Source organism: Chelonoidis abingdonii, chromosome 2 (genome assembly GCF_003597395.2).
Source record: "Chelonoidis abingdonii isolate Lonesome George chromosome 2, CheloAbing_2.0, whole genome shotgun sequence".
In the NCBI taxonomy this organism is placed as follows: domain Eukaryota; kingdom Metazoa; phylum Chordata; order Testudines; family Testudinidae; genus Chelonoidis; species Chelonoidis abingdonii.
In genome coordinates this window covers 229,604,347-229,632,018 of record NC_133770.1, presented here as the reverse complement: position 1 = coordinate 229,632,018, position 27,672 = coordinate 229,604,347, and the positions used below count along the sequence as shown (strand labels likewise).

Below are 27,672 nucleotides of genomic sequence, written 5' to 3'. Positions count from 1 at the left end.
CTCCCACACCCCACCCCAGAGCCCCCACTGCCTACGCAGGCCTCACAACCAGCCTCTTGCCACCGCCGCCGGGGCTCGCTCACACACCCAACTGCCCCCTCTGCGTGCAGCTTCGTTGCGCGCGCATGCGCTGTCTACCCTCACCGTCTCCAAGCCCAGCCACTTGCTCTTCAGCATCCCGCGGGGGCCCCCTCCCGTCAGCCTTCTCCTTCCTTCCGGCTCCGCTCTGTCCCGCGCTCGCCTTCTCTCTATGGTTCCCCTCCCGCTCCCGGCTTTCCCTTACCCAGAGTGCACTGCGCCGGAAGAGAGTGACGACAATAACAAACAGCGGCAGCGGCTGCGCCAGGAGGACAGTAGCGGGGCTCGAGCGGCGCCCGGAGTCCCCCAATCGCCCCCTTGGGTCCGGCGCTTTCCCAAGCTCCCGAGGGAGCCCCCGACCGCGCTCTGCTGGCTGCGGCCGGAGCCCATCAGCCGGACCCAGCCGCAGTGAGGAGCCGCTGTTGCCGGTCACCGCACGATGGTGCGCGGGGCCGCCTCGCCGCTGTGGGTGAGTGTCGCCCAGGGCGGGCGGGAGCGGGACCACGGAGTCCTCTCCTGACTGCTGAGGGGAAGGGGAGTCAGGCAGGAGCTACTGGGGGAGGCTGGCGGGGCCCTATCCCCGGGGTGGGCGCACCCCCTCCCCGCAGACTGGTGGGGCGCGGGGGTGAGTGGCTCACTGGGCTGCGTGGGCCTGTCCCCAGCAGCGCGCCCGGCTGGCACCCGCTGGGCGCAGCGGAGAAAGAGCGAGTGGGGGTAGAGGTGAGACCCCTCCCATGCCTCGGGGAACTGGGTCACTGTGACGATGAGCGGGGGGCTGCCCTCAGAGTGACCCGGGAAGTAGCATCTCATTGGGGAGGGCTGGGGCCGCCCCCCGCTCCTTGACAGAGGCTGTTTGTAAACAGCGCGAGGGAGCGGGGCTGTGCTCTCTGTTCCCTTCCCACCACTATCGGGAAGGGGATTCGCCCTGAAGTTACTACAGGGGATGACTCAGCCTGTCCATGCTTCTGTGCCCGCCTTTGACAACAGTCAAACCCTGTAAGAAGTATTAGGTTTGCAAACGTGCTGTGTGTTCAGCTTCTGCTGTGTTCAAGTTTCTAGGAATCACATGTTATCTGCTGCTCTTTCACATTGGATTTTCCTTATTATTACTTCTTAGAAATACTTTCAAACTACACAGTGTAGATTCAAGTTGAATTTTATTTTTACCTTGTTTAGGGTTCATCTGCTGTGCTTTCTTGTGACTGTTACTACAAATGATTGGGAACTGAGTTTGCAGAGTAATTTATTTTGTGGTTAGTGAGTAGTTGAGCACATTTTAAAGTTAAAAAGGAATAATAAGTCAAATGTATTTTTTTATGTTGACAATGTAGAAATTTACGATATTTCAGAATATGTTAAAGTATTATATTTTGTAAGACAAATCTTTACATTAGACTTTATCATAGCACCCTGCTGTAAACCCCTTGTTAAAGCATAGGATACAGCCATTGCTTATTGCCCGTCAAGGCCCTAATCCTGTGAACACTTGTGTACACACTGAACTTTACTAGTAAAGTTAAGTACATGCTTAAGTAATTGCAGTATCAGGACAGACTGAACAGATTATTTTTTACACTAGCAAACTGCTCTTCTTTAATGTAATACTATTGTTTTTATATTGAATTTTCATAGACATACTGATGTCTGACCTGAAAGCACCTTCTCTCCCTGCACTGGGCACTTATCAAATCCAGTGTATTATAAATTTCACCGTTTTCGTATTAATTTAAACATTTTGATTTTTAAGTAAATTTTGCCTAACAGTTAACAACTTTTGAGACTTTTTAATGGGAGATTTGAATGAACTATGCTGAGATCTGAAGCCACTGAAGTGAATGCAGTTACAACACAGATAATTGATATGTTTAATACTTAAAAATCTGCTCGCCAGTGGCAGGTTAGGAAGTTTTCCTTGAGGAGTGTGGGTGCCTAATTATGCTATTTATGCGAAATGTAAGCATTCATTAAAAACTGTTTACAGTCCTTGCTGCAAACCTTCCAAATATGAATCAATTATAAACTGATTTAGTGTGACTTTCGTCAGTCTGTAGACAAACTGTGCCAGTGTGTTTCCTGCTTTTCATGTGCCTGCTTGGGGGACGTAGAGCAGAATCCGGCCATGGAGCTCTTAATAAAGGAGGAGGAGGAGGATCTATAGTAGGTAGCTGAGAAGAGCAGAGTAATAGAAACACTTCCCTACCACTACACATACATGCACACACAGCAGCCAGAAAACTTAAAGAGAAGGAAGGAGACAGTAAGGAGGCTGGAGAAGGGATAAAAATCTACTTCTTCCTTTCATTAGCTAGAAGTGGGTGTGGAGCATAATATTTATCTGACAGCTGTCAGCCAGAAGCTGATGTGAAAGAAGAATAGCACCCTGGTAGAAATTCCACTGCCCTCTTCTTTCCCACCAGCACAGGCGTAGCAGATGGGTTAGGCTTCTCACCAGGTTATTACATTAGATCTTGCTGGTTCAGCCCACCTGCGTGTACCAGGTAACAAACCCTGAAGATCGATTAAGAATATTTAATAAATATAGCTCCTTCCTCCCCATCTCAATATGCATACTGTGTCTTTCTGTGTACATCTTCTAGATTATAAGCTTTCCAGGGTAGCTGCTGCTCTTGACAAACATTATCTGCTCTTAAAATGCGTAGAAGAGTTAGAGCATAAATCTTTCAGTTTTCACTGCTGTTCTGGAGGAGCTGCCTCTAGAGAGGAGGCTGTTCTCCATGTCCATTCAGTGTTTAGCTTGTCTGCTGCAATTGCCATTAAATGAGTAAATTGAGATGTGAACACTTAAAAGTTAAATAAGTGGGTAGTGTTTGCTCATGTAAGTCTCCAAACAGCCATCATATACTCTTGGTTCCTACCAAATGGTGTTCAGACCTGTGATCTAGAAGTAAAACTGTATTAATAAAACTCATCTGTTCAAATGAATTTGAAAATGGACAGTTTGAACTCAGTCTTCTTGGAAATATGTATGTTTTTGTTATAGCATTTTGGTGTTCACCTTAGATGATCGAGTGAGGCATTTTTCATTTTAAAACTTTCTTTGGTACGTTAGACATTTTTTTACACTGCTAGTGTATGAATAAACTGGAATTGAAAACAGATTGCATTTTCACTAGGAAACAGTATGGGATAGAAATGGAGATTCTTTCCAAAGTTGTTAAATACTGTTCTTATTTGATTAATTGGATAGTTGAGATGTCTTCCATTATCTTGGAAAAATCAAAGTAAAAACATTTTTTCCACTGTAAAGCTACTAAGTTTTGTTGAAATATCTGATGCTTTGAGCACTTTGTGCAAGTCTCCACTGTTGGTGAAGGCTTGTCATGTATTTAAGTTAGTGGTAATTACATATGCTAAAAAAGAATATGCAGTAATGAAACTGGAAGGAAATGAGACACTTAAAAGGAGGACAATGCATAGTTTTTCACCCAGTCACCATATTTGGCATAAATGGAAGGGTGCATTTATACTTAGTGTTCTACGTGCTATCTGTAGATTTCAAAACAGTTTACTATCCTAATATCAGGGATGTTGAAGGAAGTTGTGGCACAGGGGAGTTAAGTGACTTGTCCAAGAGAACATAGGAAGCCACTGGTGAAGCCTGGATTAGGATGCCTTATCTCCAACATTTTGAAGTACATTATACATATAGATAAGTGCAGTATCACACCATGAGCATATTACACTAGTCTGTGATCTGCACTGACTACCTGTTGAGTTGTGTGTGGAATATGGTTCAATACCAGCAACTTTATAAAGTCTTAAATGCCTGAGACCTACTTACTGAACTGGACTTTTTTGGTATTTAAAAGAAAAAGAAAATAAAGGGTGTGTTCTTGGAAAACATCTGGAGTGGCGACATGAGTTGCCACTGTGGTATAAGTTTTTTGTTTTATATTGTTTTTTTGTTTTTTTAATGTTATGGTGTTCATGCTTTTCCCTAATGTGGAGCTCTAGTAATCAGATTATCTGTCTTTCTTTTATGTATGTCTAGGAAGTTGCCTTTCTTTTGGGTGCAGTTACTGCAGCTGTCATTCACACCTTTGTTAACTGAAGGGTAGGTTACTGCAATGTATTCTATAGAAGACTTTATGTGAAATATATTGGGAAACTTAAATTGCTGCAAAATGCAATAGCCTCATTGTTAGTGGAGTTTCCTGCCATAGGCATGGGGTCTGGCTTTGTGATCTTCACTGACTCTGGATTCTGTGTAGAATGCAAGATTTCTGGTATTGATCTGTAAAGCCCTCAGTGATCTCAGACCTACTTACATACAGGGAGAGGTGGTCTTAGATAATAATTCTACAGTTGTGATAAGCAGAGATGCATGAGCTGGTATACAAAAGTAAAGAAAACAAAGTGTGGGAGGGAAGAAGATTGGTTGGAGAGTGTTTGCTGAGGACCCTTTGACTTTGGAACTAGTTTTTCACTCCTGGGGGGTAGGGGTACCCCATATGGGGGTGAGAGGATACCTCATGGGGGTGAGTCCACTCCATGAATATGTCCGTTGGACTGTTCTTGGCTTCAGGGCTCTACAGCCTAGTGGCCAGAGTCCATAGAGTTGCCCTGGATCTTAGGGCTGTCAGGCCTAGTGGCCTGTCACCTGGGATGATTTGGGCCCTCCCTACTCCACTGGGTTTCAGCCCAGGGCCCGAGCAGTGGCAGAGTGTTCCACCACTGAACTAGCAGGGCTCTGACCTAAACACACTGGCTTCCCACAGGGTTATAACTAGTCCTCCCTGGGCCACTTCTTACCATGTCTCTGGGAGTCATCGTTGAGGCATCATTGGGGTCTCCGGGCTTCTCGGTGGGTGCAGTCCCCAGTGCTCCCGGTCTCTCTTGGGTGTCTGCGTGCACTTGGTTTCGGCACCTCTGGCTTCCTCGATCAGGAGTTCCAGCTGTTCCCGGGCTGGAGACAGCAGGGATCATCCTTCCTCCTTGGCAGTCAGCCCAGATTGAGCTGGGCTGCTCTCTCTTATAGGAGTGCTTCACCTTGAGCGTGCCCAGTAGAGATGTGGAGGAGTGGCTTGCTCAGCTCATAGCGAGGACTTAACCCTTCCCTGTCCAGTGCTGACTGAGTTCACTCCATCATATGTAATAATACAAATGTGGTGATTTTTATGGTTTTGCAAAGCCATATCTCTTCCTTGGTTTATTGAATGACACAGGGAAAAGTTGTGACAAGGGCTGGTGTTGGACAAAGAGTATCATTTCAGTCTTTAAACTGCTTCTGCCTTTTTCTTTTTTTTTTTTTTTTTTTTTTTTTTTTTTGCTGGTATGTTCATGTTCAGATGAAACTCACTTTATGAGGAGGGAATTTTTGTCATTGTGTTTTTAAAGAATCTAAAGCGTTCTTAGTATGAAGCAATAGGTACTGTTTTTTATATAATTTGAAATAAATACATCTCTACCTCAATATAACGCTTTTCTCAAGAGCCAAAAAATCTGACCGCATTACAGGTGAAACCATGTTATGTCGAACTTGCTTTGATCCACCAGAGTGCACAGCTCCGCACCCCCGGAGCACTGCTTTACTGCCTTATATCCAAATTTGTGTTATATCAGGTCGTGTTATATCGAGGTAGCGGAGTACATCAAATGAAACTGAAGAAATACGTTTTAAGATGCAATCAGTGAAGTTTGAAGAAGCAAATGAAACTAACATTTGATTTCCTAGTCCTTGACTAAAGTAAAGGCTTTTATAGTACAGCTAAAATACAAACTTAGCTCAGAATTGACGATACTGTATTCCGATAGTTTATCTCCACAAGGATTTGAGGCAGTTATTCTAGAGTTCAGCATATGAAATTGTACCTCAGTTCTACCATTATTTGCATACAACTAACACTTTATATGCTTACATAATTGGTTTGTTCATGTTATCCAGCATTTGTATAAGGTTTCATTTTGTTTTTCATAAATTATGTATTCACTGTATAGGAGTTTTCATCCACATGGGATGACTTACTCTTGATATTGATTGTGAAGCATGTGTCACCTGTCTGCCAGTGACCCTAAATATTAGGAGGTGGTTCAAGACAAAGTTTCTCCATATTATTCTTTGTGAACATAGTGTTACTTCTTTCTCAACTCTTGATGTATCTGTTAAATTATGTGGATGCAAACTTGTTGATTTTTAGTGTAATTTAGGGATAACCAGAAAAGTAGCTCCTTTGTATACTTCGGGTAAGTGTCAGTTTCTCTTGTGGGGTAGAGGTGGGAAGGAGGTGACAGGAAATATGGCATACTAATATTACTAGCACCTTCACTCTTCTCCTGCGATGAACTTGATTTTTAAGCAACCTTTTGACTTCCTTCCTGTCTTATTAGAAGCAGCGCAGCTCTCACAGCAATGATATGGCCATGTGAAATGGAGTAGAATTTTTTTGTCATCGTCTAGTCACTCTACAGCCAAAACACTTTTGCTCAACTGTGAAACTGTGTGGTTCCTGCTACTGTCTCTGTTCTGTTATAGTTTGCAGTCCGATGAGATATATTGATCATGCCATGGATAAATACTTGAGGCGTAGAACACTATATTCCATCTTAAATTGCCATCCCTATTTATTTTGGTGAAAGAAAAGTATTTAGACAGTTCTCCTTTTCTGTCATGGCAACTATTTAGGATTAATGGAATTATTCATCTTGATGTTGTAGTGTACATTTTAAAAATAGATTTACGGTTTATTAAATCTTGTTTAGGTCTTTAAACACTTTATATTTGTATATGTGTGAACATGAAAAACTACAGCAATTTATTGCGGTGTTGTCCTAACAGAGGTTGACTTAATTGTGTGGTGTAGACCAGTGCTTCTCAAAGCTAGTCTGCCGCTTGTGCTGGGAAAGCCTCTGGTGGTCCGGGCAGGTTTGTTTACCTGATGTGTCTGCAGGTTCGGCCGATCGCGGATCCCACTGACTGTGGTTCGCTGCTCCAGGCCAATAGGGGCAGCAGGAAGTGGCGTGGGCTGAGGGATGTGCTGGCTGCCCTTCCGGCAGCTCCCATTGGCCTGGAGCGGCGACTCGCAGCCAGTGGGAGCTGCCATCAGCCAAACCTGTGGATGCAGCAGGTAAACAAATGGGCCTGGACCACCAGGGGCTTTCCCTGCACAAGTGGCGGAATGGCTTTGTAATGTTTTACATAAAAGACGGGTGCAGGTGAACATATTCCAAAAAATATTGATGCCTTTAATGAATTGGAGTACAGATTGCTATTATGTGCAGAAGTCACAATTTCAGTTTTGTTTTACTTAATCTGTATGTCTCTCTTATTTTGTTATGTTCATTTTTATTATGTCACAATCTAATTTGCAGACTTCTCTTACATTTGTTATGCTTAATTGTCAGTCTAATCACTGTTCTGCTCATAAACTCAGATTTGTTTGGTTATCGTAATAGTTGGATTTGATACTTCAAATGTGATACATTCTGATTGAAGGGGGTCTGTTAATTTAGGGAAATAAATGGCAATTTTGGTCAAAACAGGGACACTGTCAACTAAAAATTCACATTCCAGTTGGAATTTGTTTGCCTACTGATGTTCAGTTAACACAGGATGTAGTCTTAAATGGAAGCTATCAGATTTTTTGTCATATTATTTATTTTTTTACTGAATATGTACTGTCATATACCAAGACCCCATTGTTCTAAGTGCTTTACAAACACAGAACAAAAACGGTTTACTTTCGCATTTGACATCACCTTTTATTACCATGTTCACTGTTTCCCTTGTATAGTTAGTTGCTTCTGATTTTGTGAGTCTTTCACACAGCAACTGTGGAGGAAAATAACATTTTCTAAAAAAGGACAATATGACTATAAAACCACACCAAAACATTCCTTGTGAAGAATTAGGAACAAGTGTAGTATCGGCAGCTGAAATTGACTAGATTTTTAGTTGACAGTGTCCCTGTAATGGATGTTAGTAGCTCCTTAGCTATTTTTAAGCTACTTGAAACTAGATGTACTTTAAAATAATAATAAAAAAACTCAACCCTTGTAAACTTGTGTGTATTTTGAGGTCCAGTGAGGTTGAAGAATACTAAATTCCTTGCATCAATTTTTAAGTGTCTCCATAGATTGCTGCTATCATGCAAGCCAATATGTGTGACTGACTCTAGTGTGATAAACTTGAGGTATATGATATGGAGTAATGTACTTCTGTAAAGAGCTATGGGTGATGCTTAGCTTGATGTATATACTAAAGGTTCATGAGTCTCTATAGGATTTATACATACTGATAGTATTTTTAAATCTTGTTCCTTTACTTTCTCTGCCATCTGCAGTGCTTCCATTCTTGAGTAATCAAGTGAAATTTATTAAATATCATTCTTTGAAGTTTTCTAGTGCTTCAGGGCAAGTCTTTTAGTAGATTGTGCCTGATTGTCAGAGTGCAGAAATATAGCAGAGGAAGAAAACAGTCTTAAAAGTAACACTCCAAGCGACCCTGAATTCAAACCACATTTTAAGCAGCCCTTAATTACCAGGAGATCTTAGACTGTGAATTAGGTAGACACTGGAGATTTTAACGTAAAGAAAATTAACGTAAAGACTCAATGCTATGGAGTTAACTGTCTGTGCCATGGTTATTCACTAGGATTTAAATGGTGCCATCTTTTGTCCCCTTCTAGTAATTTTCACCCACTTTCCTAGCTAACTTCAAGTGTCAAAATCAAGATGTACTTGAACTCCTTTTTATTTTTTTTTGACATGTTCCTTGCAGAACCATTTGCAAACTTTTGGACCAGAGTCTACAAGTTGTAATTCTTTTCCAAAGAGTTTGTTTCCACATGCAGTACCTCTCCATCAGTGGGTAATGAGTTAATTATTTCAACTAAGCCATCTGAAGCAACACATACTTGAATATACCACTCTTTACAGCAAGAAGTTAGGAACCTCAGTTTGTCATTGGAGAGAAAAGGGTGTATTTTGGCAATGCTTCTGAGGTGATAAAAAAAAAGTGTGGTTAAAAAAACAAAATGCTCCATCAGCTAGCTGTGAATCAAAGATCATACCCACATAGGAGAGGAAACTACTTATTTCTATGATTAAGAGTAAAGTAATTGAAGGGAAAGAACATAATTGGAGCAGGGAGTGTTTTTCAGTGGTTAAAACACATCAGAAATCCAACCTGGGTTTACTTCCTGACTAATGCGGAGTCTGTGCCTGTTTCCTCAGTTAAGAAGTTTATCAGACAAAAGATGTGTATTAGAATTATTTCAGTGTCTAATTCTAAAAGATTAGCATCCACAAGCTCGCAAATGGGATTGGCTCACATTCTTTTACCAAAGATAGATAATCTGTCTGATTTTAGTTTTGTCATCATATTTCTTTAAAACTATGAATATTAAAAATACTGTCCGAAATAAGCATATAAAATGTTAACTAGAATGTTGGAGCATAAAACTCCAGGGATCACTTCAAAGGGTAGCTATACAGTCAAAAATAGAATGGCTACAGAAAGAAGGTACAAGTAGGATATTTAAACTCTAGAACAGTCAAGCTGTTCATCATCATTATGGCAAATCCCAAAGGACATGGGCCCCCTTGCAAATTGAGTGATTGATCTCTGACAGGGTGCTAAAAGGTAGTCTGGTTGCATATTTGGTGTATATCCATCAATGGCAATCTTTATGCCCCCGTGATAGCCAACCACATATCAACATTCCTTGGTACACAGGTTTGGCATTCGCTGGTCTTCCATTCAAATGATATGTTCATCTCAAGAAAGCTGCTGAAACTGAATCAGTGCTGAAGGAGGTGATTCCTGTGTTCGACTTCAAATATCCTAATAGCTGATCTTGTCCTGCCACTTGATACGAAGCAGTTGATGAAGACAGTGGGACTCAAAAACATCAGTCCAGTATTTTTCAGCTTTCCTCAGTGCCCACATTTCACTTTTATGCAGTGGAGTTGATATAACTGTTGATTTATAGTGCCTCAGCTTTGTAGCAAACTTCATGTAATGACATTACCACAAAGGCTGATGAAGGGCCCAAAATGTGACAGCTGCTGCTGCTATATGCATGTTCAGACCTTTTGAGCATCCTCAAGCTCCAGTGTCCATGACACTGCTGAAATACTTGAGCTGCCACATGTTTGATGTCCTGTCCAGACAGATTAATACTGTGCTGGTTGTGATATGGAGCTGGAACAGGGGTAGGCAACCTATGGTACGAGTGCTGAAGGCGGCACGTGAGCTGATTTTTCAGTGGCACTCACGCTACCCGGGTCCTGGCCACTGGTCCAGGGGGCTCTACATTTTAATTTAATTTTAAATGAAGCTTTTTAAACATTTTAAAAACCTTATTTACTTTACATACAACAATAGTTTAGTTATACATTATAGACTTATAGAAAGAGACCTTCTCAAACTGTTAAAATGTATAACTGGCACACAAAACCTTAAATTAGAGTGAATAAATGAAGACTCAGCACACCACTTCTGAAAGGTTGCCGACCCCTGAGCTGGAGACTGCGTCATGGTAATGACATGACACTTTGTTTTATCTGGCTTAATAACCAGTCTAAGGCATGATGCTTTTGCTCAATCAGAATGGCCATAAGCTGCAGTAATATACTGAACTGAGCCAACAAGACAATGTCATTGGGGTATCAAGACATCGAAACAGAATGATATTCACTTGAATACTTCTGACAGCTTCCTCAAGTTTATCCATCAACTAATCAGTGCTGATGTTGAACAGTGATGTTAACAGAAACAGCTTTTACACACCCCTGTGGAGTCAGGGTGAATAATAAACAATAATACAAATGATACTTCAAATAATACAGCATATCTCTAGACAGAAACTGTATTCAGTCAAGTGAAAAATCAGCAGACAGATGCAAAAGAATTGAAAGAAACTGAAGAGAATGTTGTCAGACTTCAGTGAAATCAGTTTTAGCACTGTGCTAAGCTCTAAAACCAGTCACAGCTGTTCAGTTTTTATTTTTTAAATAAGTGACACTTCAATTTCTTTGACACCAATACTTTAACAGAAATGGCAAATTGGAATTTAGTCATTTGGGGGGAGAGGGTGCATGCATTCAGCAGGTGGGGAGGGAACTTATTTTGAAAAGGAGGGAAATAACTGGCTGAAGTACCTAAAGGCCCCATCAATTTAATAGCAAAAGGGAAAGAAAAAAATTACTTACAGATAAGCCAGGTTGCCAGCAGGTTAAACATACTGCAGAAAAATTCTTATAGTATATTCAGGTACTGGAAGTACAGAAAGCTAGTGCAGTTTTGACTTTTGGAAGAGTCAAATGGCTAACTTTGATTGTTCCAGTATAATAGGCTGACCTTTAGGCTTCCTGCTTTGGAGCATAGTAAAGGGAATGCAGTGAATAAAAGTTAAGCTCAGAACTAAAATGTATTATATATATTTCGAGTTATACACATTTACATAATTACAGTGTGAAGCAACACACAAAATCCTATTTGGAATTACTTTTTTTGCTAGAATTTTTGGTGTAGGTTTTGCCTAAGATCGTGGAAATTCTTTATTTTTCTGTACCACCAACAACTTAGGCCTTGGCTACACTGGAGAGTTGCAGCACTAGTGGTGGCTTTACAGCACTGTATCTCCCTGGCTACAGCGCTGCATGGACTCCACCTCTGCCTGAGGAATAATGACTGCAGCACTGGTGATGCAGCGCTGCTCCACTAGTGTGGCCACCAAAAGCGCTATTATTGGCCTCCGGAGGTATTCGGAGGTATCCCAGAATGCCTGCTCAGCCGCTCTGCTCATCAGTTCGAACTCTACTGCCCTGGCCTCAGGTGACTTGCCCTTTAAATACCCCAGGAATTTTAGAAATCCCCTTCCTGTTTGCTCAGCCAGGTGTGGAGTGCAATCAGTGAATCTTTCCAGGTGACCATGCCTCCATGCGCCAAACGAGCCCCAGCATGGAGCAATGGCGAGTTGCTGGACCTCATCAGTGTTTTGGGGGAGGAAGCTGTGCAGTCCCAGCTGCGCTCCAGCCGTAGGAATTACGATTTCTGTGGGCAGATATCAAGGGCCATGCTGGAAAGGGGCCATGACCGGGACGCAGTGCAGTGCAGGATTAAAGTGAAGGAGCTGCGGAGTGCCTATTGCAAAGCCCGTGAGGGAAACCACCGCTCTGGTGCTGCCCCCACGACCTGCTGTTTTTACAAAGAGCTGGACGCGATACTTGGGGGTGACCCCACTGCCAATCCGAGGACTACGATGGACAGTTCAGAGCAGAGAGAGGAGGAGGAGGAGGAGGGGGAGGAGGAGGAAACCGAGAGTGAGGGTACTGGGGTGGGGGGGAGACACCCGGAGTCCCAGGAGGCATGCAGCCAGGAGCTCTTCTCAAGCCAGGAGGAAGGTAGCCAGTCGCAGCAGCCGGTACTTGGTGAAGGACAAGCAGAGGAGCGGGTTCCCGGTAAGCGGCTTTTATTTTCAGGATGGAAATGTTTCGGGAGAGGAGGGAGGGTTAGGGCTGCATGCATGCATGCCTAGATGTGGAATAGCCATTGATGTGGTCTATCACGTCGCGGTAATCGGCCTCGGTAATCTCTTCAAAAGTTTCAGCCAGAGCGTGGGCAATGCGCTTGCGCAAGTTTATTAGGGAGAGCCACTGTGGTCCTTGTCCCAGTCAGGCTAACATGCGTCCGCGCCACTGTGTGGTGCGAGGGGTGGGGACCATTGCTGCACACAGGCAAGCTGCATAGGGCCAGGGCGGAATCCGCATTGCTGTAGAAGACCCTCCCGCTCTTCCCAGGTGACCCGCAGCAGCGAGATATCTTCCAGGATTAACTCCTGTCCTGTGGAAAATGTTGGGAGAGTGTTCAGTGTAGGTGCCCCCTGCAGCTGTTTGCTTTTCCCAATGCACAGAAACCCTGCACAGCCCTGAAGCAATCAGTCCCCTTACTCACCATTTCAGGGCTCCTGTGGGTTATGTGTGCTCTCTTTGGTATGGGAAAATTATGCTAAAGTGAAGACTGTAAACTCCTTCACTGTGTGGGAATAACTGTCTGAGATATAAACAATGCTGCCTCTGTTAACTGTTGCCTTTTTTGCCTTTCCACAAGCGACCTTGAGTTCTCAGCTGCCCGTGTTATCACAGCTCAAAGACTCCAAAACCTCGGAAGAAGCCGCGAAAAAGCAAAGACGACCTGCTGCAAGCAGTTATGGATCACTCTGCCAGAGAGAATAAAAACTGCAGGACTGGAGGGAAAGGGAAAGCAGGATCCGCCAGAGAAACGCAGCGGCCAGGAAGAAAAGCACAAAGCAGCTGATAAGCATCCTGGCGCGCCAAGCGGACTCTATCCAGGCGCTCGTAGCCATGCAGGCAGAGCACTACCGCCGCCCCCCCGTCCCAAAGCTCTTTCCCTTGTGCCCCAATGTCAGCTCCAAACCCCCTTCCCCAGCATCCAGGTTCTTACCACCACCAGCTGCCTCCAACACCTGTACGTTCACCAACCAGCCCTGAGAACTACGACCCTTACCCTCTGCACTCAACCCCATCACCATGCAGTATAGGCATCCTGAAGTGCAGCAGTCATTGCACAGCACTCCAGACAGGACATATTCAAACCTGTGACTGTACAGTTCCCCACCCACCCCCCCTGCCCTTTTAGGTTCCCAAATGTTGTGTGTCTGTCATAAAGTTATTTTCTTTTCAATAAATGAATTCTTGGCTTTGAAAACAGTCTTTATTATTGCAGAAAGTCAAAGATACCTTAGCCCAGGAAAGAAACAGGCACTGCAAATCAGCTTAGGAAAAACAGATTCCTACTAACATTGTAACCACTGCACTTCACTCCCGTGCAAGGCACCAAACATTACTGTTGGTTTTCAGCCTCAAATTCCTCCCTCAAGGCATCCCTAATCCTTGAAGCCCTGTGCTGGGCCTCTCTAGTAGCCCTGCTCTCTGGCTGTGCAAATTCAGCCTCCAGGCGTTGAACCTCAGAGGTCCATTCCTGACTGAATGTTTCACCCTTCCCTTCACAAATATTATGGAGGGTACAGCACGCGGATATAACCGCAGGGATGCTGCTTTCCCCCAAGTCTAGCTTCCCATACAGAGATCGCCAGCGCCCTTTTAAACGGCCAAAAGCACACTCCACAGTCATTCGGCACCGGCTCAGCCTGTAGTTGAACCGGTCCTTGCTCCTGTCAAGCTTTCCCTGTATACGGTTTCATGAGCCAAGGCATTAACGGGTAAGCGGGTCTCCAAGGATCACAATGGGCATTTCGACGTCCCCTACTGTGATCTTCCGGTCTGGGAAAAAAGTCCCTGCCTGCAGCTTCCTGAACAGGCCACTGTTCCGAAAGATGCGTGCATCATGCACCTTTCCAGGCCAGCCTGTGTTAATGTCAATGAAACGCCCACGGTGATCCACAAGCGCCTGGAGAACCATAGAGAAATACCCCTTTCGATTAATGTACTCGGATGCTAGGTGGGGTGGTGCCAGAATAGGAATATGTGTCCCATCTATTGCCCCTCCACAGTTAGGGAAACCCATTTGTGGCAAAAGCCATCCACAATGTCCTGCACGTTCCCCAGAGTCACACGGTTCTTCTTAGCAGGATGCGATTAATGGCCCTGCAAACTTGCATCAAACGATTCCAACGGTCGACTTTCCCACTCCAAACTGGTTCCCGACCGATCGGTAGCTGTCTGGAGTTGCCAGCTTCCAGACTGCAATAGCCACCCGCTTCTCCACTGGCAGGGCAGCTCTCAATCTCGTGTCCTTGCGCCGCAGGGTGGGGGCGAGCTCAGCACACAGTCCCATCCCATGAAAGTGGCTTTTCTCATCCGAAAGTTCTGCAGCCACTGCTCGTCATCCCAGACTTCCATGATGATGTGATCCCACCACTCAGTGCTTGTTTCCCGAGCCCAAAAGCGGTGTTCCATGGTGCTGAGTATTTCCGTGAATGCCACAAGCAATGTCGTGTCGTACGTGTCAGGGGACTCGCAGTCGTCATCGGACTCCTCGTCACTTTGCAGCGTAAGGAATAGCTCAGCTGCCAAATGTGATGTGCTGGTGAGACTCGTCAGCGTATTCCTCAGCAGTTCGGGCTCCATTTCCCACAGAAATCGCGCTGCACAGAAACTGTTGGGAGGGTCACGATGGCGCCAAACGTGGACGGAAAAACAGGGACTGCTGGGATGTAAAGTGATGCATCACGGGGCGTTGGGACAGGAAGCAGAATGACCCGCACCCTTCCGTCCCCTTCCCACAACCCACGGTGCCAAAATGGGACGAGGTGCTTCTGTGGGATAGCTGCCCATAACGCACCATTCCCAACAGTGCTGCAAATGCTGCAAATGTGGCCACACTGCAGCGCTGGAAGCTGTCAGTGTGGCCACACTCCAGCGCTTTCCCTACACAGCTGTACGAAGACAGCTGTAACTCCCAGCGCTGCAGACCTCCAAGTGTAGCCAAGGCCTTAGAAATTACCCTTCCATGCACAGTACTTTCTCTGGTGTTCAGCCATAGTCATTTTCAATTTACTGCTGCTATACTGTTGATGTGGCCCAGTCGCTGCATACTCACAGTCACTATACTTTGATGCTTCTGCAGAGGTGAGAAGAAAAGTGTGTTTTCATCTAGTCCTGTATTGCACTTACATTTATAATTACAGTTCTGGAGCAGGAGTAAAGGATCACATCATTGTCACTGTCTGCAGGTCTCTCTCATTGAAGGATAGGGTGAAGCTTGAGAAACTTGAAACAGTGATTGCACCGGGAGCTTCAACCAGTGTTCTCACAGAATAGGGTTCCTCTCCAAGTAAAGTGAAGGAAGATATATAGATCTCAAAAATTCTCTCCAAAGGAGAGCATAAAGCTATGTAGAAGACTATACTTTCATGCACGGCCAATATTTCCTGTTTCCCAGAGAGAGGATTGTCTTGGAACATTAAACAAACCCAACCCCTTACCTTTATAGAGTAAAGTCTGAATGGTGTATCCTGTGTCGTTAAGGTGACTTTGTTAATTAACACACAATTTAGTATTTTATAAAACTGCATACGCTTCCATATATTTAGGCTTGGAAGGATTAAATTTTTGTTGATAAATGTTGATTTTACCTTCTGCACACACTGATAAAAAAAATTTCCATTTATGGTAATCGATGTGTATGGATAGGCAAATTAAGAAAAATGGTGCTTTAGAAGTATTAGAGTCTAAAGATCTATACTTCTCATATTTTGACATGGGATGCTGACCACTTATGTTTTAATGGTTGTAAAATGTTCATGTTTTGAATCTCAACATCTGCTGTCATTAAATAATTGTTTGACACTCCCTCAACAGTCAAAATTTAAATAGATAAAAACTTAAAAATAAATATTGATATTATCCATCAGCTTTATAAAGAAATAAAAATAGAATTCTGCCAAGCCTATATATATATTAATATTAGTATATTGCACTGACGACACACAATGGGCATGTTAATAAAAAGCTATTGACATGAAACAGGGCAGAATGATTTACCCAGGGTTGTGAGTTCCATCCTTGAGGGGGCCACTTAGGGATCTGGGGCAAAATCAGTACTTGGTCCTGGTAGTGAAGGCAGAGGGCTGGACTCGGTGACCCTTCGGGGTCCCTTCCAGTTCTAGGAGATAGGCATATCTCCATTATTTATTTATATATTTATATAAATCAGCATACAGAAAACATTGATTAAATAACTAATTTAATCTTGTTTTGCTTTTGTACTTTTTAGTTACTTTCCTTGAGAGAGTGGTTATCACTGATGATTTTAGAAATATGTTTTTGATTGACAACTAAATAAAGCCATTACACTAAATTTGTTGCTTTTTTTTAGTAACCAGGAGTAGTCCCTTTTATTTAAGCACTTAGGTAGCTTAACATACATTTATTCAAATTTTTATATTTTACATTTTTTATTATGCTGAAAGTGATGAATGCTGCATTTTTTATTTACTGATGATTGACTTCTGGTTTGTGTCAGGCTCTCTAAGATAACCTCTCCAAGTCCTTGAGAGAGATTTGGAGACAAGGTTGAGGTACAAGTTGGAGGAAAATATAGGAGAGGAGTAACATGGCTTTAGGAAGGGAGGGAGTACTAAAAAGATGCAATATTTGCAAGGAGACAGAAGTTTGAAAGAATGATAAATGGAGGGCATAAGTAGCATTTATTGATCTTGAGAAAACAAGACTTGCTATCATGGGAGCTGGTTTTTGGATTATTGAGATTGATGGGGGAGGGAGATTTCAAGTGGAAATAATAATAGAGGAGCTGTTCTGAGGGTCAACAGCTATGGTGATAACGGCATATGGAATTTCAAAGAGTCTTGAGGTGATTGTGGATTTGAGACATGGCAGCGTGCTGAGTCCATTTCTCTTCATCCTAGTTTAGAAGTTAATTTAGTTAGAGAATGAAGCCTGTGGGGGACAGAGAAAACTGATGTATGCTGATAATCTGACCCTTTTGATTGACAGCAAGGAGGAATAGGTAATTATCAGAGTAGACATCCGTATTTGAAGACCATAGTTTGAAGATAACACACAGAAAAGGGAAGTTATGAAACTAGTAAAGGTGGAAGAAGAGCTGTTGATTGGCGTTTCTGGAGAGATGCTGAATCTGAAGAAAGAATTTGTGTACCTGGGAGGTACACTTAGTGCCATTGCAGAGAGATCTGGGAATTGAAAAGAAGAATCAAGTGTGCGTCAGCAGCTGTGAAAAAGGTGTCAGGAGTACTGTGGAACCAGCAATTAAAGTAACATACTGAAAGGAGAAGCTTATATTGAAGGGGTGGCCAAATTATTGGCCCTCTGAGCCACATAAGATAATCTGCAGAAGTTCGAGAGCAGGAGTACATTGAGTGGATCTGGGGCTCAGGGCTTCAGCCCCACTCCTGCTGAAGCCCCACGCCTTGGCAGGTGTGCCCTGAGACCCTCCTCCCCACAGGACAGAAGCTCCTACCCTACCACCCTACTGCAAGACAGAGGTCCCAAGCTCCCTCCACCCCAGTCTGATAGTTGGAGAATGGGCTTGCGAGCCATACTTTAATAGTAAAAGAGCCACGTGTTTCGTGAGCCAGAGTTTGGCCACCCCTCTTATATTACGTTTTTGTCTCTGCCTGCTATGTGGTTTGTAAACAGTGGGTCTTACGGAGATAGAAGAAAAGATGCAAGTAGTAAAATATATACTGAGGAGAATGGCAGTCAAGAGGAGGGTAGACAGATTGCATTGAAGACATTAAAAGGAAGGTGAACTTGGGGTTCTAGGTGATTGATAGGCTGAAGAGCACATGCTTGAGGTGGGCTGGAGGTGTAATAAGAGTGGGAGAAGAATGACCAGCAAAGAAAGCCTGGGAGGAAGAGGATAGTAAGAGAAGATGTGGAAGCCCAAGGGTACAAAGACTCCATAAAGAGAAGATTGAAGAGAAAAGGAATTATCCACAAAAACTCCAAGATCTTTCTTGAGTTGTAAAAGCTAATTTAGATCTTATCAATTTGTATGTACAGTTGGAATTGTTTTCCAATGTACATTACTTTGCATTTATCAGCATTGAATTTCATCTGCCTTTGTTGCCCAGTCACCTAGTTTAGTGAGATCCTTTAATCTTCACAGTGAACTTAACTATCTTGAGTAATTTTGTACCACCTGAACATTTTGCACTGTACTGTTTATCCCTTTTTCCAGATCATTGATGAATATGTTGACCAGCACTGGACCTAGTACAGATCCATGGGGGATACCACCATTTTTAACCTATCTCCATTCTGAAAACTGACCATTTATTCCTACCCTTGCCAGAAGATGTTGTGAAGGCCAAGACTATAACAGGATTCAAAAAAGAACTAGATAAGTTCATGGAGTTACAAGTTCATCAACGGCTATTAAACAGGATGGGCAGGGATGTTGTCCCTAGCCTCTGTTTGCCAGAAGCTGGGAGTGGGTGACAGGGAATGGATCACTTGAAGATTACCTGTTCTTTTAATTCCCTTTGGGGCACCTGGCATTGACCACTGTTGGAAGACATGATCCTGGGCTAGATGGACCTTTGATCTGACCCAGTATGGCCATTCTTATGTTCTTATGTATCGTTTGTTTCCTCTTACCATTCCTCTTATCCCATGATTGCTTGATTTGCTAAAGAGCCTTTGATGGGAGGCCTTTTCAAAGATTTTCTAAAAGTATGCTATCTCCACTGGATCGCCCTTGTCCACATGTTTGTTTACCCTTTCAAAGAATTCTAGTAGATTGATAATGCATGGTTTCATTTTACAAAAGCCGTGTAGACTCATTGCCCTACAAATCATGTTCATATATATGTCTGCTAATTCTGTTCTTTACAATAGTTTAAACCAATTTGCCTGCTACTGAATTTAGGCTTACCAGCCTATAATTGCTAGGATCACCTCTGAAACCTTTTTTAAAAATTGATGTCATGTCAGCTATCCTCCAGTCATCTGCTACAGAAGCTGATTTAAGCAGTAGGTTACATACCACAGTTAGGAGTTCTGCAGTTTCATATGTAAGTTCCTTCAGAACTCTTGGGTGAATACCGTCTGGTCCTGGGGACTTATTACTGCTTAATTTATGTATTTTGTTCCAAAAGCTGTTCTGTTGACACCTCAGTCTGGGACAGTTCCTCAGATTTGTCACCTAAAAAGAATAGCTCACGTATGGGAATCTCCCTCACATCTTCTGCACTGAACACCAAGGCCAGGAATTCATTTAACTTCTCTACAATGGCAGTATCTTCCTTAAGTGCTCCTTTACCACCTCGGTCCTCTGCTGGTCCCACTGATTGGCAGGCTTCCTGCTTCCGATATAATTAAAATTTTTGCTGTTAATTTTTGAGGTTTTGGCTTGCCTAATTATACCTTTACACTTGATTTGACACAGTTTATGCTTCTATCTATTTTCCTTAGTAGGATTTTACTTCCAAATTTTAAAGATGCATTTTTGTTTATAACTACTTCTTTTTACTTTGTTCAGCCATAGCGGCACTTTTTTGAGCTCTTACTATGTTTTTCATTTGGGGTATACATTTAATTTGAATCTCTGTTATGGTATTTCTAAAAAGTTTCCATGCAGTTTGCAGGCATTTCACTGTAATGACTGTTTTGTTTAATTTCTGTTTAACTAGCTTCTTTATTTTTGTGTAATACCCCTTTCTGAAGTTCACTGCTACTGTGTTGGGCTTCCTTGGTGTCGTTTTCCCCTCCCCCCATAAGGCTATTCAATTAAATTTATAGTATGGTTACTGTTACCAACCGGTTCAGCTATATTCCACTTCTTGCACCAGATCGTGTGTTCCTTTTAAAACTTGGCTGCAAACATGTACTGCTTAATATTTTATTAAATTAAATTATTGTAATAGATTACAGTAAATTTAGACAATAACATAGATTGTCATCATTTAATATATTAAAATAAGTTTATTTTAAAAAACCCTATATTTAAATTTAAATAAAAAATAAAATAATCTGGTTTTAATCAATTTTTATCCACCCTGAAATGCATAAGTACAAAAACAGAGTTAAAGTTGCTATGGCAACATCTAACTTTAAGTTTAATGACTTGTAAATTAAAGCCTTAAAGGAGCCCTGACAACTTGAGTTTTAGCTTAAATATATTTTTTAAAAGCTCCTAAAAACCCTAAAACTAATAATAATCCAGTGCAAATAGTTGTATTTAAACATGCTTACTCCCTACAGAATTTGAAACTCAAATTTTTGGTGTACCAAGAGCCTCTAGCTTATATAACAGAGTAAACAAAGCATAAAGTGACATCCTGCATTTCTGAATTTTCACTTTGAATAAACCAGGGATCGGCAACCTTTCAGAAGTAGTGTGCCGAGTCTTCATTCATTCACTCTAATTTAAAGTTTCGCGTTCCAGTAATACATTTTAATGTTTTTAGAAGGTCTCTTTCTATAAGTCTATAATACATGACTAAACTATTGTTGTTTGTAAAATAAATAAAGTTTTTAAAATATTTAAGAAGCTTCATTTAAAATTGAATTAAAATGCAGAGCCCCCTGGACCAGTGGCCAGACCCTGGGCACTGTGAGTGCCACTGAAAATCTGCTCGCGTGCCGCAGGTTGCCTACCCCTGCAATAAACTAAGGTCTTAGCAACATAAAATTGTTAACTTTTCATTTAATTTTCATGTTTATAATGTCATTTAAAGTGATTATAGTAATTGTTCTTTACCATAATTACATTGGCAGAGGAAAGAGAAGGAAGGTGGACCTAAGTATAGAATGTTTTGTTTGTTTTTTGTCATGCTTTGGTCTGCCCATTCACCTTTCCTGTCTGCAAAGAACCCTTTTGCAAATCAACAGGGGATCAGAAACATGATTTTGTTTTTAAAAAGGAAATTTGTACGTGCTTTTTTTAAATGTTGGGCTATAAAAAACTTGAATTATTTGAAATGTATCAACTAAAAAAAAATCATGTTGGCAGTGCGCCTTTAAAGCTGAACTATGGGACTTCATATTTGTTTCTCTCTCCATTATCCAGAAGGGCAGTAATCCAGTTTCAGCTCATGAGCCTGGCAGTTATTTGTAGTCTGAAAGGATGGTTTAGGCAAAATCAAGACAATGGAACATGGAGATTCTGCACACGTAGCACAAATGCACCAAAAAGTTACTTCAGTACCATTTACATGTGAAATCAAACTTGGAATGCTATGAAAGCCATAGTTCTATAGAGTTGTTACAGAGAAGTTGATATTGTATGCCTGTAAGGAGGCTTTTATATCGGCCAGTTTTTATGGATGCAAAAGAGGGTTTTGTTTGTTAGGTGCAGTGCTTAAATTTTTCCAGGACTGAGCCCTGGCACCTCTAGGCTTGTCAGTTCATATCCTTGGCACTTCTGGGCTTGCTGCATCAGTTATGAATGTTAAAAAAAATTGCTTGAGCTCCAGCACCTTTTTCATTATAAATTAAGCACTGGTTGGTTGGATGGTTTTTGTTTTGTTTTCAATAAGCAATTTTGAGCTAAGTCAATTAACTTTCTTATGAAATTAATAAGCTTTAAAGAACTCTGTGACATACAGTTAACTACATCTCATTAGTCATCTCCAGAATTGCCTCAGCTTTTCAGAGTTGCTACTAAATGAAAAAATAATCTGCATCTTGTAATATTTTGAGAAGCTAAACAGATTTAATAATTGGACTTCAAATTCACCACACAAAATAGTGAAAATGTTTTGCAGGAGATCAAAATATAACTTGTTTGGTTAATTTGTGTTTGACTTTTTTTTTCTTTTAGATGCTGTGTTCTTTCACTTGTACTGATTTGGGTAACTTTATTTTTTTTTTAATCCTTTTTTTTTAATTCATGTTTTTCTATCTTCTGTCTGCTATAGTAAGTGTTGTGTTTAAATTGTAGCTTGGCCAATAAGCTGAATGGCATGATTTATAACTATTGTATTTTGTCTGGTAATACAAATTCCCATCTTGTATCTTAAAGATCCCATTTATAGAACTCTCCTGATCACAAGTTAGGTCGTCACTGTGCTGTGCCTTCAGTATCTGGTCATAGCCCCTGTTCTGTTTTTGTCTTTCCACTTCGTGTTTGTCCCTTCCCTTCTTTCTTTTCTATCTCACCCTTCTCTCTGTCACACCTGTCATATCTCTTCTGCTCATAGGAGTTCTACTATAAAGGAAAAAGGTAAGCAATCAGCACTAATAGTAAAGGTGAATTCAATTTTTAAAAACACTGTTTTTATTCTGTGTAGTGATTTTTTTTTTAAGCCTGAGAGTGCCCATTTAAGTATTTTAAGATAACGTAGTAAAGCAGTACTACTAGAAAAAACACTTGCATATTTTATATTTAAAATTTAACTACTGGTTCTCAGTTTCTTTAGACTAGTTCCCATTTCCTTACTTGTGGAAGAATCCCTTGGATATTGAGTTCTCTGCTCCTTCTGTGTCTAAGCTATAATTTGGTGGTGCTTTTTTTTGTCTCAAGTTTTATTAAGTAGGTCTAGCATATGTAACTAAATTTTTGGTTTTACATCAATTGACTAATCTTAAGTTAGTCTAACTCTTTTTGTAGTTACTGAAAAACTTTGTTGAATGTGTAATACTTAAAACAAATATTAAGCAAAATGTCACACAATTAGAGTAATTAAATGTTCTTTATAACATAGATGCATCAGTTTGCTACTGTGAGGTGCAGTGCTGGCAATAAAAACTTCTTCATTGTTCAGTTTTACCAAACATTCTGTGAATATTCCTAATTACATTCTGTATCTTTTGTTTTCAGGTCTTTTACTCTCACTTTGAACAGTCATGCCATTCTGTTGCCAAAATCAACTGAAGCAAATGTGCACCTTATTATCCTGCCATGTTTTAAAGAAGGTGGTAGCTCTGTATAGCTCCTGAAGGTAATCCTTTTTTTCCCTTGAACTGGGTAAAATTTTTAAGTTAAGTATACTACATGGTGATGTGTGACAGTTATCCTATAGATTGGCATATTTTTGGTTTGATCTTGGCAGTGATTTTGGTTTTTTTTTGTAAATATAAAAAATGGCTATACTAGCTTTATTATTAAGAATTATGAAAGAATTCTGAGGATGAAATTAACCCCTGTGTACGGGGGGCAGCACAAAGTTTTTGGCCCACTTACAAGTGAGTGCCACTTAAATCTGCAAAATAGGATTTTTCTTCCACATAAGCGTTGAAGAAGCCTTGTACTGGCCCTCTGCAGAGGGATGAATTTCATCCCAAGAGAATAGATGATGTTTAGCACCATTAGTTTTCTCCATACTGAAACATCAGAGGGTAACAAATCATATTTAATTCCCGCTGGGCTTTGTTTGACTGTTTTGTCTAGCAAGTTTGTGTTTGTATGGTTTATAGAAACTGTTTTATATTCTCCATCACTGAGATTCAAATATAGTCAGGATGAAAACAACTTATTGTGATAACTTGTTTATAGGCACTGAATCATAATTAAGTTGTATTTTTAAGATTTGGAATTGTAGCAATGATTGCTAGTCCATTCTTCAGATTTCACCAGATCATTTCACAGTCTAACGGTTTTGTTGAGACTGTCCTCCGCTCTCACTGGTGTAAATTAGCACTAAATTCAGTGTTTTGCTTGGGATTAAATTAGTGGAAGGGAGAGGAGAATTGGGTGCTCTGTATATAATGTTGTGTTGCTTTCTACCTAAAAAGCAATGTTTTAGTCTCTGAACCCCCCCGAGGTGAAAATAGAGGTCTTGACTAGTTTGTGTATATTTCCTATAATGTATATTTGAAAAAGTGGGGAGAGAGCGCAGCTCCAGAATTTAGAAGGGAAGATTTTTTCTGAACTTTCCCAGAGCTAGCCTTTTGAGTTGGTAGATATTTTATTTGTTCATTTGTCTCCTCCACCCTCCATTTCAGTTTCTGTTAAGTCTGGTGCCTTTCTAACGCTTCCATTTTTGTTTGACTCCTTCTGCTCCTTATATTTTATTTGCAGTGTCTGTATACAAAGGGAAGTGTGTTTTGCTTTGGAATAACCTGAAGTTTGAATGTAAATCAATAGTTATATTGCCATATCCCTCTGTTTGGACATAGTTATTCTAGTATACTAGTGGCTTTTTTAGGTTTATTGTCACTTGGAAAGAAATTTTAAGCTAAACTGAAAAAAATAATTACTATGCTGCAATAAGTATGTCCAGATGGGATTGTATACTCTTATAACTAGTAAAATTCTTCCAGGTAGACAAGACCTAACTTTCTAGAATTCCTCCAGCAGCAGAAGAGCATTTTTCAATGTGTTTGAAGTGCATTTTGAAATTACTCCTATAACTGTTTACAATTTGGAAGTGGTTGCTCTCAAACTTTCAGTTTTGTCAAATTCTGCTTTTCCAGGGCCAAATGCAAGCATGCAACAGAAGACAGGAGAAGAAAGAGGGAAAGAGTGTTCATTTTTGTTCAGATAGTGGGGCAGTAGTGATTGTTTTCATCTCTGACAAAATTTGTGTCTCCTTTCTCAAGCAAAGAGGATCTCTGGTTTCTCTGAGTGTATTTATGATAGCAAAATTCATACCCTTAATTCCTAACTAGTGCAAGATTGGATAACATGGTAGTAAAAATGACTGAGCCTTTTGTATACTAATGCCTCCATCTGCCTTAGTGGAAAATTATGGGCCTGAATTTTGGTAGTGTATCAGTGGACAAGAGTGAGGTCAGAAAGACGGCATCAGAACACGAGGACCCCTTCTAAGATGGCCTAGACTTCACTTTCCTACTGGCAGATGTAGTAGGTACAGCATCTGGTAAGCAGACTAGTGCACAGATCTGGGGCTATTAACCTGTGTTGTCAGACTTGAAAAATGCCATGTGCCATAGTCCAGTAGAATGGTAACACCTGTTAGAACCTAATTCAGAATGGGGGGAAGGAGATAAGGAATAGATGATCTTGAACTCATGAAATTAAATAACCAAGGTTCCTCTTCAGAATATTCTTAGGTTTTTATAATTGTTGAGTCTATGGAAAGACACAGGATTCAATAGCAGTCACCTCTAGTAGTTGCTTGAACTCAAACATTTTTAGTTTTGTAAACAGAACAACCTTGAGACAGTTTAGGAAGATAACAAATCCAGCTTTCAAAAACAAAAGTTCCCAGCATGTATTTGGTTCTTGTTAATATTACTTTGGTTGTGTGTTTAAGCCTTTTTTCCAGTGTTGAAAGGGAAGGATTTAATTGTCCATAGGATTTAAACACATGAATCTCTTTTCTATAGGTAGGTCAGATCATATTGGCCACACTGTGCCAGCTAAGTGCACTATTGTGCCTCATAAAGAACAGGTGATACTTTTCGCTCTGCATAGGGTGACAGTTCAGATATTTGGAGCTTTTTTCTTATATAGGCTCCTATTACGCCTGTCCTGATTTTTCACACGTGCTGTCTGGTCACCCTAGCTCTGCATGAGGTAGACATTGAAGGATGCGAGAAACTACATATTAGAACAAAGCAAACCTCCATAAACTGCAGCTTTTCTGATGTATAGGACCAGTATATGAGATGCTATGTTGGATTATATGCCTGACTTAGTTTACCTGCCATAAAAGGACAGTGGTGTGATTGCAGTGTGGATATGCACACCCACTGATTTAGTACTCGGAGATGATGCTGTAGATTGAAATGTTTCCCTTCAGCTGAGTGTTCCTCATCCTGAAGAGTTGAGAGCAGACACGTTCCCTCTTTGTACAAGACAGAGGAAAAGAAACAGTATGGAGGTTCAAGTGGCATAAATCCCTTGTGTTCTGTATCCATATTGCAAATGTAGTCTTCTGGCATCACATAAAATGGTACACAGCTGTTCAGAAGCAAATTGCCTTATTTTTTATTATTTGTATTACCGTAGTGCCTAAAAGCCCTAGTTGTGGACCAGGATCCTGTTGTGCTGGTGATTGTACAGACATAGAACAAAAAGATAGTCCCTCCCGCAAAGAGCTTGCCTTCTCTTACTGCTCTGTCAGTGACCTTAATGTGGCAGGAGTGGTAATGTATATGAGATAGTAGGTTGCTGCCTCTCCAACTTTAAGCATCTTGTTTTTCAATGGCTGTGTTTGATCGGGGAAGGATGGGTTGAGTCTATGGAAAGACCCAGAATTCAATTGAAGTGGACATATTCCCACTCTAATACTCCTGGGGGAATTCTGTGCCACTTCGCGTGTGCATATTTTTAATATTTTTGTGCAGAAAAAAGCTTTTGCTGGAAAGTTACTGCAGTTCTGCCTTTTGCGGGAGTGCTGGGACACATGGGGACAGGGCAGATGTGCCAGACTGAATGGGAGAAGCTAGGGGTCAGCCAGAGTCTGCATGGGGGAAGCTCCCTAACAATCCTTCCCCACCCTACGCCCCAAAAAACCTGTTCCATACTTTTCCCACCCATATCCAACATACCCTCCAAGTTCACACCCAGACTTCTTCCCAGCAATTACTTCCCTCTCCCTCAGCTCCTCCATTACCCCTGACTCCCCCAAGCCTTTGCACTTCTTCTGAGGGGTGCGGGAAATATGGTTCTGTATTGTAGTTTATTGTCTCAGAGTTATGTATTAATATGCCTAATAAGGAATCTATTTGTCAAATAACATTTCCTGAATCTTTTTTGTTGTCTGTATTGTTACAGACATACTTGCTGACAGGTAGTTTGAAATAAATGACCAAAAATAATTGAAACTAGTGTGATTATAGCATGTTGTTTTGACAAATAAAATATTCAGAATTTTGCAGACTTTTAAAATATTGTGTGCATTATTTTTAATATTTTGTTGCCGAAATTTTTAAATTTTGGCACAGAATTCCCCCAGGAGTAACTCTAAGTAGCATTTAGCCTTCTAATGGTTAGAGGAGTGAGAAGGGGGACCTGGTAAAACTAAACAAAAAAAGAACAGACTATAGACCAGGAAGGAAAGGGGTCATGATAAAAGATGTTACTATAGGTACGTCCACACAGCAAAAATTGTGCCTGGGTTAACCTACCTTCGTACTAGATTGAATCTTGCTAGTATGAGTAACAGTAATAATGAAGACAGGATAGTGTGTGCTTCAGTGTAGGGTAATGAGCTGAGTACATACTCAGTGTGTGTGCCAGGCTTATATTACTCA

At 41.3% G+C, this 27,672-nt stretch overlaps 1 protein-coding gene across 3 annotated transcripts in view; it reads left to right on the top strand.

Annotated features, from left to right (window-relative positions):
- The first annotated feature begins 290 nt into the window (after positions 1-290).
- Positions 291-27,672, top strand: part of RB1CC1 (RB1 inducible coiled-coil 1) — a 171,237-nt gene continuing 143,855 nt past the window's right edge. For 2 of the 3 annotated variants that reach the window (XM_075063021.1, XM_075063020.1), the window contains exons 1-2: positions 291-547; positions 23,330-23,450. The gene's annotated coding sequence lies outside the window, so the exon portion shown is untranslated. The remainder of the gene's footprint in view (positions 548-23,329; positions 23,451-27,672) is intronic. The other variant, XM_075063022.1, reaches the window with a different exon arrangement.